Source organism: Pseudoliparis swirei, chromosome 19 (assembly GCF_029220125.1).
Source record: "Pseudoliparis swirei isolate HS2019 ecotype Mariana Trench chromosome 19, NWPU_hadal_v1, whole genome shotgun sequence".
Lineage (NCBI taxonomy): Eukaryota > Metazoa > Chordata > Actinopteri > Perciformes > Liparidae > Pseudoliparis > Pseudoliparis swirei.
In genome coordinates this window covers 24,637,865-24,652,241 of record NC_079406.1, presented here as the reverse complement: position 1 = coordinate 24,652,241, position 14,377 = coordinate 24,637,865, and the positions used below count along the sequence as shown (strand labels likewise).

The 14,377-nt window shown below is 42.2% G+C and overlaps 1 protein-coding gene across 9 annotated transcripts in view; it reads right to left on the bottom strand.

Annotated features, from left to right (window-relative positions):
- The window catches only part of ldb2a (LIM domain binding 2a), a 99,906-nt gene that overhangs the window by 77,637 nt on the left and 7,892 nt on the right, over positions 1-14,377 (bottom strand). The window lies entirely within an intron of this gene.

Below are 14,377 nucleotides of genomic sequence, written 5' to 3'. Positions count from 1 at the left end.
AAATATGAAGCCGGCAGTGCAGCTTGGCAAGTATTGCCTTCATTGTAGATCGGCTTGTTTATTTAATTTTTTTCATTCAAAGCTTTATTAAAATCCCGGTACTTACATTTGAATTGACAAAAGGGGTTCGAGTATGACAGTTAAATACAATATATGCGTGAAATACCACGATGACAGGGGCCATAGAAAGACACCACAATACGGAAGGTGAAGAACGAAGAGCGAACAGCTACAAAAATACATTAAAAACATCAAAAAACGAGAATGGGCACTCGGTAGAGCGCATACCGTCGCATATCACAAGATTGGGCATTGCATTATGAACATTTTGGCATTAGTTGCATGCCAATTGGATATAAATTGACTGCGCTATGGTAAAAAGAAGATGTTGACCTTTTCATGACCTTGACCATGACCTTTGACCCGATCTATCCCAAAATCTAATCAAATGGTCTGCTTTATTGTTCACCGCTGCTTCTACTTTTCACAGCAGGGGACGATTCCTTTAACTTGTGCCATGATCAGAAATCACACCTCACGATTATTACCGTCCCTGTTAGTTCTTCGCAGTTACGGTGGCGGGGGGTGGTGGATTTGCATGTTTATGTATTTTTCTTTCACGTATCAATAAACAAACGCACGGGATTTACTAAAATTGACAAATAATTCGCACATTATTTTGGTAGGCACAAGAAAAGTGAGAGGTATTTATTATCTGTCGGGGTGCTACTAGGGATGGGTACCCGGAAAAAAGAGGGATCCTCTGTTGCTCTCCTAAAAGTTTCTTCCCTATATTTCCTGTTCCGATGTGAGGTCAAAGGTCAGGGATGTCATATGTGTACAGATTTTAAAGCCCTCTGAGGCAAATTCATAATTTGTGGTATTGGGCTATACAAAATAAACTGAATTAAGTTAAATTAGTATTACTATAATAGACGTTTTAGTTGTGAACAGCCAAAGCAGAAGTGGTAATAGTAAGAAAAGAGTTAGTACCAGTCATATTGGAAGAAATACTAGAGATGGTAGTAGTCGTAGTATTAGTAGCTGTGGTCGTGCGGTTGTATCAACACCTGCAGCTATTAATAGCTATTGTGGCAAAGAAATAGTAGCAGAAATAATAAGATGATTGACACTATAGTTAAAGTAGTAATTGTAGCAGTGTAGGTGGTAATCATGGTAGCTATGGCACTGAGTTGAAGTACTTATACACATCTACAGAAGCAGTAGTCAGAGGAAAGTCATGTAAATCCCTTTGGCCTGAAATGATCCCCTAACAGGCGTTTACCCTCCCCAAAAAAACCTGAGATCGACCCCCTCTCCCCTCTCCTCTCCTGCCCTTCGCCCCACCGACGTCGGACTGACGCTAATCTCCTCCGACACGTTGTGACAGACCACCGCCTTCCCCTCCTGGTCCGAGAGACGGCGAGCACTTTCCAGATGTTGACAATTAGCGTCGTCGCCATCGAGCAGCGTCAAGCAGCGAACCCCTCGGGGCGCCTCGCGAGGTCAACGCGCCTCAGAAAACGGAGATGTTGGTCGGGGAGGACGTACACCTGGACCCCCGTCCGGCTGCTCGATCCAAAGGTGAGCGTGAGTAAGTGTGGAGGTCCTTTGGATGGCGAACCAATCAGCTGCACTGTGAACTGCAGTCTGAACTGAGACTGAGTAGAGCTTTTACACTTATGAGGCCGAGAGAAGATTTATCTATTTTATTGAACTTTCTTTTTTTTACTATTTCGTCCAAATAAGCATCCTCCCCCCAACAGATGATGCGGCAACTGTAAACAAGAGACATCCTTCCTCGAAGACCAGAATCTATATGACTTTTTGATTGATTTTTTAATCGTTTGGCCTATAAATTGTGAAAAAATAAAACATTTTTATTAGCCCGAGATGTCAAACTGCTTGATTTGTTCAAATAACTCTTTAAAACCCCAAATGTATGGAAATGTGCAATAATGGGGAGAAAAAAATTAAAATAATAAAGAGGCAAAAGTTTGAAATTTTCTCTTCGTTGATGAATTATCCAGACGACTGTTGATTCAATCGAACTGGAAGATGATTTAAAGTTGTTTAAAACAATTTAATAACCTCAGCTTTATAACATTTGCCCAAATGTGCCAAGAGTGCAAGTTTCATAACATTATTTTTTTAAAGAATGCGCCGACCTTGTCAAAAACATCATGAACTAGAACGGGCACTCGGTAGAGCGCATACCTTCGCATATCACAAGATTGGGCATTGAGTTATGAAAATGTTGGCATTAGTTGCCAATTGGATAGAAATTGACCGTGCTATGGTAAAAAGATGTTGACCTTTCCATGACCTTAACCTTGACCTTTGACCCGATCGATCCCAAAATCTAATCAAATGGCCCCAGGATAATAACCAATCATCCCACCAAATTTCATGCGATTCAAGAAGATTGTGACCTTTTCATGACCTTGACCTTGACCTTTGACCCGATCGATCCCAAAATCTAGTCAAATGGTCCCCGGATAATAAGCAATCATCCCAGCAAATTTCATGCGATTCGGTTTAAAACTTTTTTTGTTATGCGAGTAACACGCATACAAATAAATAAATAAATAAATACACGGCGATTAAAACATAACCTTCCGCATTTTCAATGCAAAGGTAATTATGAAGATGTTGACCACTAATGATAGCGCCCCCATTAGGTCAATCAGTGCACTGTGAAGGTATCACTAGCTGTCCACTGGGAACGGACCGCACGAGCTGCCGCGCACGTGTGTGTGTGTGTGTGTGTGTGTGTGTGTGTGTGTGTGTGTGTGTGTGTGTGTGTGTGTGTGTGTGTGTGTGTGTGTGTGTGATTGACTAACTGTGTCATACTGTGAGAATCAGCCGGCGTGAACCATGTGTGTGGTGTCCGTTTCATGTGAATACATCTACGTCAGACGAGACCGCCGGAGAAGACCGACTTGACTTTGGTGCTGCTCCACATTCAGGTGGAGGTTAACCCATAATGCAGCACCAGGAGGGGGCGGGAACCCCAGGGACTGACAGTCAAATGACGGGTCAACCAGATACTCTATATACACACACACACACAGCATATATCTAACCATGATAACACAAGAAAAAAACATAAAGAGATCAAAATAACTGGTTCTGTTGGTTTAAAATGTGTTTTTTACCCTGAATGAGTATATATTTGGTGGCCGCGCGAGTATAAAAAAGTGGAAATGTTCTTCAATGTCCCGCCCACTGATCAGGTGATCCCAGACCTGAAGGAGATAGCTCCGCCCTCTTCCTGAAAGAGGGCTGTCTAAGTCACGGGACGTAACATGGTGTTTAAATAAAAGCTCCGTCTTACGTTCAATGAATACAGGAACATTTTTTAAATTACACTAAGAATGAAAATTGAGTGTACTCATCAAAAATATAGTGTTTTTACTTTCATTATTTTTAGGTCTACGGCAATTTAAAGTAACTAACTCCAGAAATCCAGTATTCAAGTATTCCATTGTATTGTTCTTTTTGATTTTGATCCTACGCTACTTTATAGTTTCACTCCATTTGATAAGGAAATATAATAGTTCTTACTATTCAAACACACAAGTTTCACCCTTTGAAGTTCACGGGTTACATTTATTTTTTGGCGCCGAGCGCGAAACCTTCCGACTGCGGCAAGAAAATAGGTTTTGGGGATTTCGCGAAGAAGTGTGATCCTCATTTTGACATAAACCGTCTGGATTTAGTGTTGGAGATCAATTTTTGCAGTGCGGCTGTCACCCTGAGGGCCCCCAGCGCTCCGTTTTAAAGACTCTTCATCAAGCCTCCTCGTACTGTTTTAATGAAAAGCGTTTAACTTAAGCTCCCACTTCTCTTCTTCTACACAGAAGTCTGTCTTCCTTAAAATCCCTCTTATTCAGTTTTTACAGAAGAGGGTTAGTTGACCTACCCCTCATTCAAATGTAAGCAGACCCACAGAGTCTTTACAAATATGGTTTCTCTATGAGACTTTATGTTACAATTGCAATATTTTTTCCTACATTATTTTCAAGCATTTCCTCAAAAATCAGGTGTTCACTATAGTTCATTGTGTCAGTCGACTGACGTGTGGCTCGGGCAGGGTCCAGCCGTACGGTTAAAAAACGGAGACATCTAAAAATAACCAGCACATTTCATGCAACATGAACAGCACTTAGTTTTTTTTACGACAATAAAACAAATGGCACTTGACAGTTTTCATTGGCTCGCACCATATCACTTATTTTGTAAATTAAATATGCATTTAGTAGCGCCGGGCTCATAAAGCTAAATGTTCCTCAGAACTTGTGTTTTCCATTGTATCGGAGGAGCTGCTCTGTGTGCGATCAGGAACCATTACTCCTCCCAAACTGGAGCTGTTGGGCAGCTTTCTGGCCAGAGTCTCGGCAAGTTGTAAATAAATAAAAAAGAAAGAAAGAAAAGAAAGAAAGAAGCGAGGCTGAGCCGTGGACCGGCTCGGTTTGGCTCGGATCTGAAGAACAGAGGAGAAGCTGGATCGGAGCCAGACCGGGCCGGAGAACAGCGAAAGCCCGGCCAGCGGACTCGAGCCACGAGGGTCCTGAATGCGGACGTGGTCTTCACTTCCAATCCCTCACGACCACTGCAGGATAGGAGCCATTGGTAGTTATGAAACTGTAGATGAGGCATATTTACGATAATAACAAAACAATAGAAATCCTTCAATATCCTATGAGCCTCTTTTGTTGTTGTTCCATCTCCCCCTGTCTCTCTTTGTGTCCACCCCCCCCTCTCTCTCTCTCTCTCTGTCTGTCTCCCATCCTCTCTGCAGCCGCTCGCCGACGTCCCGCCGCCGTCGCTGACGGACCGCGCGGCGTGACCGTGTTTGTTGTCAAACGCTACAAATCAGGCCGCCCTCCGAGAGACCCCGAGGTTAACGGACGCGGTCGCGGTCGCGCGCCCGTGACGGCCCGTCGGCCGATAAGGCTCTATTGATTCACCTCCATCTGAAGGGGATTTATCAATGTGTCAATCGCCCGGTAGCCAACCAGGATCCTCAATAAACAGCAACGAGAGAGAGACGCGTTACTGTAAACACACATGGGGCATACTGATCTTTACTCTATATCTCCTCTAACAGTCCATAAACCACTAACTCTTTTTTTCTCCCAGCCACACACACACACACACACACACACTTCATGAAGGAGAAAAGCCTTCAAGAGTGTAGGCGTGTCAGGGGCCTGACCTTGGGAGAATTACCAATGTCTGGAGCCCCATTCAGCTCCTGAATAGCATGAAGCCGGCTGGCTGGTGGGCCAAGGAAGTTTTACAGCAGTCACAGATTTCAAAAAGCTTCAGGTTATCGGGTCGCAAAAAAAACAACTTCACAGATCCATAGATTCTCTCGACGTTTCCAAAGGATCTTTAGCTAGAGAGATTTTCTTTGGCTGTTTGGTGAAGGCCAGGTCAGAAGAGACTGCCGGAGAAGGACACTGTAAATACAAGTCAAATCAAGCTGTATTCATGTAGATTATATATATATATATATATATAATAATAAAAGACAAATAAAGCTGTATTCATATGGATAATAAATATATATATATATATATAATAGAAAAAGACAAATAAAGCTGTATGGATAATATATATATATATATATATATATATTATATATATAATAATAAAAGACAAATAAAGCTGTATTCATATGGATAATATATATATATATATAAAATAGAAGTCAAATCAAGCTGTATTCATATAGATATTAAATATATAAATATATATTTACATATTTATAGATATATATAAATTTATATATGTGTATATATATATATATGTGTGTGTCTGACATTGTTTGAGTCAATTAAAAAAGTTAATCAAATTGAATGAAAGAATTTTAAAACATTATTTTTTATTAAATTCACTCGCTCAAACAATAACCGTATTGGTAGATGACTCGACTGATGGATTTTGAATCAGACAACAATCCAATGTGGAAGAAAAAAAATGCAGCTAACAGATATCACAGAGACAAAAGAAATACAGATGAGGCAGCTACCTTTTGTGAATTTAGGATAAATCTACAGTCGCAAATAGACAAGGTAGTAAAATAAACACCTCGATGTGAATTCTGAAGGTTTTCTTCCCACTAGACTGAAAGAAATACCTCAAAAACCTCTAAATTGACCCGTGGATGAATAACAGTGTGCTGTCATTATCGCTGCTTTGGCTGCTGTTTACTTTTTAATTGATGACATTTTTTAATCTGATTCTGTAATCTTTATTAACATAAAAAAATGCCTGTTTTTTTCACATTTCCTCTCGCTGCAGTATGAAATCCTCTGCCGTGGTGGTCCCCCCGGACTCAGACTCTACCACACATGCAGGTGCATGGTTTCTATTTCGGGGTCCTGAGGATGACAAAGTACCAGAACCACGCTCCCTTTTAATCATGTCGGGCTAACGTCTCGGCGCGGGTTAAGTGTTAAGTGTTTTTACATCATGCAAACTTAACATGTTGCTGCACTCGACACCCGCCAAGCATGACGCAGATGAGGATGGAGGAGGAGGAGGTTGGGGGGGGGGGGAGGGGCGGAGTCATTGCCCTTGAACAGCTACCGCACGTTCACCGGGAATGAACTCTCTCACATAAATGAAGTCAGAGAGGAAGTTCCCACGTTTCGTAATTGCATGCCTGCCAATTCACTGAAGGCATTGTTCTACCATCCCCCCCCCCCCTCCTCCCTCTCTCTCCCTCTCTGTCTCTCTCTCTCCTCGGTGTCAGAAGTTACAGGCAGCAGTCGGACACCGCTGTTGCATCCAGCACCGCTGGCTTTCGCCCAGGTCAGCAGTAATATCATGGTCCTGCTGAAGTGCCCTTGATCAACACACACACACACACACACACACTGACTGACAAGTGGGACTCGCTGAAGGCCTCAGCTAACTTCCCCCCCCAAAAAAATCTTATTCCAGGACTATCTTTCTGTCCGATGGTTAGAAAACCAGCTCCCGGCATGTGGCATGACGTGTGAGCACTTCAACCAAGCACCAAAGGATTTTGTCTAACCTTTTTAAGAATGTTTGATTTGGATATATGGATTATTTTCGATTAACATCCTTTTATGGAGAAGAATCCTCCGGCGGCCGCCTCAGATGTGTCTTGCGACCCCATCGAGGGGTCCCAACCTCCAGCTTGGGAAACAGTGGATTAGAGGATTTGCAGACTTTACACTGTTTTTAGACCATTTTTGATTTTTTTGAAGGTCCCATTTTGTAAAATGTGAGATTCCCATGTCATTTTTTATCACGAAGCGGCTCTAAGTGCTGTAAAAAATACTGTGAAAGTATTAAAAATGTTAAATCCATAGAGTAATAGAATAAACCTTCATACAGAAGCTGTGACTTTTAATGAGCCGTCAGGATTTCCTTATGCTTAATAAAACTCTATCATATACGGAGAACAGCTTCACTTCTAGTGTATTTCCTCTTGCAGTGTGTATGTGAAAGGTTGCCTTCTAAATTCCATATTAATATGATATTTAGAACAGTGAAACAGCAAATTGCATATTATTTTTTGGTAAAATATTACACGGTGTAATCACTGGGCATAAATATCCCACAATGCAATGCATATAGGTGATGACAATGTTAATAAGTGACACTAGCGGGTAAGTCTTTACTGTCAATAACAACAAAGTATAAGTATAATATTTCACCTTGCAGACTTTATGATTCTCAGAATTCATTGTTTGGTCGCAGAAGTTTTGACACGTGTTGCCATGGTTACATGTATCCAACCAGCGAAGACGCTCTCGGGAAGTGGCGAGGCGTTTACGGTTGAGTGCGTCGCGTATGCTCAACGACAGCGTGGAACATTTTGAGTGTGAAGTGCAAAGTGCACACGATGCGGCGCAGCGAATGACGTCAGCTGACAGGAAGTGTCTCCTTTAAATAAATAATACAAAATACAAAAGACACAATCATAAGTTCCGGCTCGATGTTTAAAACACCTGAAATGTGGACGGGACCAATGGAAAAGACACACACAATTGAAGTCGATACGCACCAGCTGACAGGCGAGATGAGGGCACCGTGTTAAGTGAAAACGAGCGTCAATAAGGATGGAAATAATAAAACAACAACAAAATGCATGAATGATAAAGCCAAGGAAGTCAAATTAGTTACAGCACCCATGAGAAATTAAAAGCAGAAGGAAGGCGAGCATTCAGGCTGCGACTTAACACACAATAACACTGTAGTGCCACCCGGCCTGCACTCGCCACTGAGGAGCTATTTAGACCAGTAAACAATCAACACGCCGTCTCCCACCGCCGAACAGGAAACTCAATCAATATACCGGATTCATCACATCCTCAGATGTGGTTGAATGAGGTGAATGTGCTCGGTTGTGACGTCACGGATCCGACTGCAAAGGCAAATCCACCTGTCGCTCGTCGGTGTGAGCGTCTGTCTGTGACCACTGTGTGAGCGCTACACATGAAATGTAATGAGTTTTGAAGAATTTTAAAATGTGAAATGAGAAGGCTGAACATTACGGAATTTATTTCATTTATTCTATATTATTATTATATTTATTTTATTTTAATTTTATTTTTTATTTTTTAAATGTATTTATTTTATTCATTTTATTCATTTAATTTATTTAATTTTATTTATTCTATTTATTTCATCCATTTTATTAAATGTTTGGGCTAAAATAAAAAATATATATAAAAAAGTAATATTATTCGTTTTAATCTACATGTATTTGTGCGTATATATATTAGAGGAATGTTTATATTTTGGTAAAAATGTTGAACATATATATTTATTTGCAAACATACATGCATTTTTACATCACCAACTGTATTATTTAATGCTGAAGCTGTTTATTTTTATGGTTTTCTTCCATTGTCACAATATCTATAACCTACATAATAACAGCCTCATATCTTGAATAACAGGGTGTTGCTTTAACATTTACTTTTTAATGTCTAATTTGCTGCAGCGCTGCCATAAACTATAACAATGCATTCTATTGTTCCCCATTGTGCTAAAGGCCAAAGGCTGAAGAGCAGACTGAGCTCATCATTTCATATATAATGGATTAGATATTAGTCTGATATGATTTCTGAGACCAGAGGCTCTCTACACCCCCCCCCCCCCCTCCCCCCAGAGGTCTCCGGGGTCTTGCTCAATGACACTTCAGTAGAGCCGAACATTCTGCAGTCCATTCCCATATTCATTCGGAATAGTTTAAATTAAACTGTAAACTGCGTCAGAGTCAAACAGCTGATGAGCCGAATGATGAAAGAGCCAGGAACCCGACTCGGAGCAGCGGCACGACTCCCGGTGTACAACCTGAAGAGCAGCACGTCCCCCCCCCCCCCCCCCCACCCCGGGGTCCCTGAACGCAGCGCCGAGCTGATGGAACAGCATTATAACATGTTTTTCCTGCACGTCGGTCATTTTTCGTTACTTTTACAGACAGAAATATGAAGAAGATACAGATAAAGGCAAATATTGCCAAAAAGAAAAACAGACAAACAAACAAACAACTGGCCAATCTTGGGTGAAAAAAACAAGAAAAAAACATCAAAGTCCTGTAAAACTCGGCGGTTGTCCCTAGAAACATGACGACGTGACCCCTGAACAGTATTTTCCAAAAATCTTGCCACGGAGTTCTATGGCGAACCACATGTGTATAAGAGCGAGAGAGAGAGAGAGAGAGCTTTTATATCTTAGGATACGTCAACACAGCTCAAGCGGCGGGGGTCAAACCCGTGACCTCTGGCTTTCGGGACGGCCCCCTCTAGACCACGTCGGCGTGGAGAGAGACAACAACAGGACATACACGGCGGACCGCGAGGCCCACGTCTGTCTCTCCCGTGTTATCTGAGCGCCGGTGCAGCCTGGAAGGAACCGGGGGTGGCGGGCGGGGGAGGGGGGGGGGGGGGAGGAAAAAGGTGGGTCTATTGTCCGAGCATCCTGCTGGATCCCACTGACGCTCATTGTTTCAACCGGAGAGGCCCTCGTGAGGTTTTGCAGTATTTTTCTGGCAACATCCTCTCAAGAGCATCACACACGTGCGTGTGCGTGTGCATGTGTGCATGTGCGTGTGTGTGTGTGTGACTGGAACCCACAAACGACTCTATTGTGCGAGTGTTGTCGCATTAAATTGACACATTGGAGGAGATCGTTATCCGCGTCTCTTTTTAATATCTCGACGTGTTTATTTGCCAATTCCTTTCATTATGATTCTTACTTTTTGCGAGCAGCTAGTTTTCACCAGCCGAGCCGGCGAGTGTTCATGTTCCCGTCGTCCGGGGACAGATTTCTATAGGCAGTCAAACTTCTCTTTTACAGGTGTGTGCTTGATGTCGAAATGAAGGCCGAGATGGAAGACGGATGTGGTCGGAGCCGAGGCGTTGAACTTTTTACGTCAAAATGTAACCTGCAATAACTGCCTCTCGACAACACTGACATATCATCATCTTTATCTTTTTATTGGATGTCTTTTTATATATATATATGAAAGAACACTCCCTCCTCTTCACAGAGGCTCTGGGGCTGTTGTTCCCCTCGTGTTGCTCCTTCTGGAGCGGGAACGACGCTACAAAGGCGCCAGATGTTCATATTCCTGTCTGGTGGACAGATTTGAGTCACATCTTGCATCACAACTGTGCCAGATGCAGTCACCTAGTGACAGGTGTGTAGCTGAGATCCAAATTAAGGCCCGGTTTTGAGAAAAAGATGGGCGTGATCCGAGTGAGGAGGTAGTCGGCTAGGAAGCGAGGTAGGAGCATCCCGATGTGAGCGGGAAGAGTTCAAAGTTGTGGGCCTGTCACGTTGTTCTTTCACATGTTACTGTTGTGAGAATATAAATTACAGCTTCTTTAAAGTAGGTGTTTTTTAATTGCGCGGATGGCAGACTTGTGTCCTTACTGCCGGCCTAAAAACCTATTTATTCACCATTTTATTTCCTTTTTTAATTTTAATTTTTTAAACATTTTATTTAATTTATTTATTTATTTAAATATTGTTTTTTGTTTTGTTTATTACACTTTTTATTTTCCTATTATAGTTGAGATTATTTTTGAGTGAAAAGTGCATTTCTGTTATCTTATTAGTAGCATGCTCTTATTGTGAAGGTACAGTATGTCTTCGACACCTGAGTCTCTTTTGGCATTTATCTCCTCTTTATGACTCGATTGCCCTTTGGCTATTAATAAAGTTGTCAAAAATAGCATCACTGAGGTCCATATAAGCGGATTTGAATTATTTTCCCGGATAACTTGGAATACGATGCAAAATTGTTGAAATGTGCTGTTAAATTGTCTGTAAATATCGTTATGAATATTCAGTTTTGGAGACTCTAAACAAGAGAAATTGCATTTCACACGTGAGTTGTTTGTCCTTTCTCTCTCTGTTTAGAGATTTTACACCAAAGAGCAGCTTTATAACTAATTAAATAATGTACAGGCAAACGACATCCAGCTAGTTTAACAGTAACGACTCCAGTCATCTGAGGATACGGTGTGTGTGTGTGTGTGTGTGTGTGTGTGTGTGTGTGTGTGTGTGTGTGTGGGGGGGGGGGGGCTGCAGGAAGGGAGTTAAATAAGAGAAGCAGAGCCATTCAGTCCTTTCAGCGACTGGCAGCATTATGAAAAATATCAAATGTTTTTTGTTTTTAATGTAAGAGCTCTGAGTAACGTTTATGGGTCCACAGAAGCAGAACTGTGAATCATAATAACGACAACAACACATATCAGAGACAGAGAAACACATAATAATGCTGTTTAGTCAGTCAATAACAAACATGTATACTTATTTGGGACTCCGTTGTTTTGCTGGGTGAGTGAAAAGAAGCTTAAATGATGATTTTCGATTTAAATGCATTTGATAATCCAACAGCGCCCAATACATACTTGAATTATAATCCATTAATTAATATATTAGCTGTGAAGATTTGCTCTGTCACTGAGGCTGTTTTGAACATCCACAACAGATGAGGACCCGCTGCCCTCTCCGACACAATTAACACGCGTTTTAATAATTATTTAATTGATTTTAAAGCCTTTTGCTCTGTTTTACGTCATTAAAAACTCCGGCGCGTCGCGGCGACTCGCGCAGCGGCTTGTTTTCCCCGACGGGAGATAAAGCCAAAAGTAACGGTTCAGATAAGAGCAGCGCGACACACCTGTCTGGTAATTACTCTCTGTTTCACACACTGTAAAAAATGTCTCCGTTAGCAAGAGCTCAAACGTCTCCGTCCGGTCCAAGTTTAACGGAAAGATAATCAGGCGACGATTAGATGATAATTATCGTTTAATGTCAATTTACGAAGGAATAATTGAACTAATCAGTTTCAACTCTACAGCATATTAGATGTATTAGTCATATTACTTTTATGAATGGTTGTGTACTTAAATTATGTTCGCGTTGTAACAATGATCTTATTGTTTGTACTTGTTTGTACTTGTTTGGCAAACTCATCAATCGAATAGATCGGTTTTATCATGATAAACTACTGCCCAACATATTGTTAAATAACTTTCTTTGAATTTGATCATTGTTGATTCGAGTCTAGAAATATTCTACATGAGAACATTTCTCTTCATAGTATAACATACATCCATTTCATTTGAAACCTTCAAAATAAAAGCACACAATATTTTTCTTACTTAAGTTTCTTGAAGAAAAGGTGATCGCGTGTCTTTTCAAGCCGTCGGGGGCCACGTAAAATTACGTGGCGGGCCGGATTCGCCTTGTGTTTGACACCTGTGTCTTAAAGGGACAGTTCACCTTAAAATCAAAAATATATTTTCCCTCTAACCTTCCCGCTGTTTATTAATCTTGATTGTTGTGGCACGTGAAAATTAATCTCGGAAGGAATTTAGGAAGTTTCCTGTTTGTCTACATTAAACAATTCACAACCAGGTTTTTGGATTATCTTGAGAAACCGCAACATCATTCCTGGAAAGAGACATATTTTGTTGAGTTTTTTTTGCCATCAAGTCTCGTCGTATTTGAGAAGACGGACATATCGTCCGCCAATACCTCCAACACTCACACAAAAAATGTATTTTTGATTCAGTGGTGAACCGTCGCTTTAAGATCTCTGCCTTTCTTCCAACTATTCGAAGACAACCGATTTCCTCACAATATTCTTGAAACTTTATACACCGAGCATCAACAACCCTTCGGACTAATCATCGATTAACATCATTATTTGTTTCCGGCGGGAACAAGGGGGATTTCGCCGTAATGAACACTCCAGTCCCTCCAGGTTCCAATGACTCAGGTCCCTGGTCCCATTTTTGAATAATGAGAACGGGACTAACTATGCGATATAGACGCAAGAATCCGGCGAGAGGCCCGCCGATCACGGCCACTGATTGCATGTGCGTCCGCACGAGGACGAGGCGTGACCGTTAGACCCGCCGTCGGCCCCCGTGGGTGTTATTACGGCGCCGCCGTTAAAATGCCTTTTGTTTTGCCTCGGTTTCGCCCTCTGTGTTGTAGTTTTACTGACAGTGTTATTCTGCGTCGCCGGCTCTCCTCCGCCGAATATTAATGCCGTCTATGCTAATGGCCTCGCAACCGGCTGAGGTCGACCCGGCAGGCTCCTCCTCTGAATGTTAATCCCGTGCCGCCTCATTTGCATACGCTTAAGTGTCAAATTCCCCCGCAAATCACCGCAGCTGCCTCCCCCCCCCTCCTCCCTCCCCGGAGCGACAGCACAGAAACAATGTGGTCACGCCGTACGCGCGGCATCCAAAGCCACGTCGAACGCCCGTTTAGATTGGCGGGGAAAATGGAGGTAATGGGATGGCGGTCCGGCCTGCTGCAGAAGACGCGGCCGCGGCCAGGTAATAAGTGTGAACGGAGCGGGGTGATAAGGTCGGGGTGGAAACAGATCCCCCCCGAGTCGTGACGGGAGCAAGACTGTTTAAGCTGCGGCAACAGTTATCAGGTCAAAGGTCAACGCCGATCTCCGGGGGCGAGCGGCGAGGCGCTCGTTGTTATCGTTTTTGTTTTTGTTTTCTTTTTTACATTTTACATTCCTTCTTATTTCGGAGCGCAAGGCGGGTGAAAAGGTCGCCGCCGAGAAGGAACAGGAAGCCGCCTTTCAGCGTGTGTGTTTTTTTTCTTTGGAAGGAAGAATTCCACCTAAAAAATAAAAGTTTTTTTTTTTAAAAGCTCAAAGCAGACACCGTGAGATGATATTATTATTAATATGTCTATTTGTGGCTTTATTTGAATCAGATGAAACATCAGCGTCGTTCCAAACCACAACTCTCAAATGGAGGGAAGGGGGGGGGGGGGGGGGTAGCGTCATCATCACTCGAATCAGCAGGAACAATTAGTCAATTCACTGAAAAACTATTTT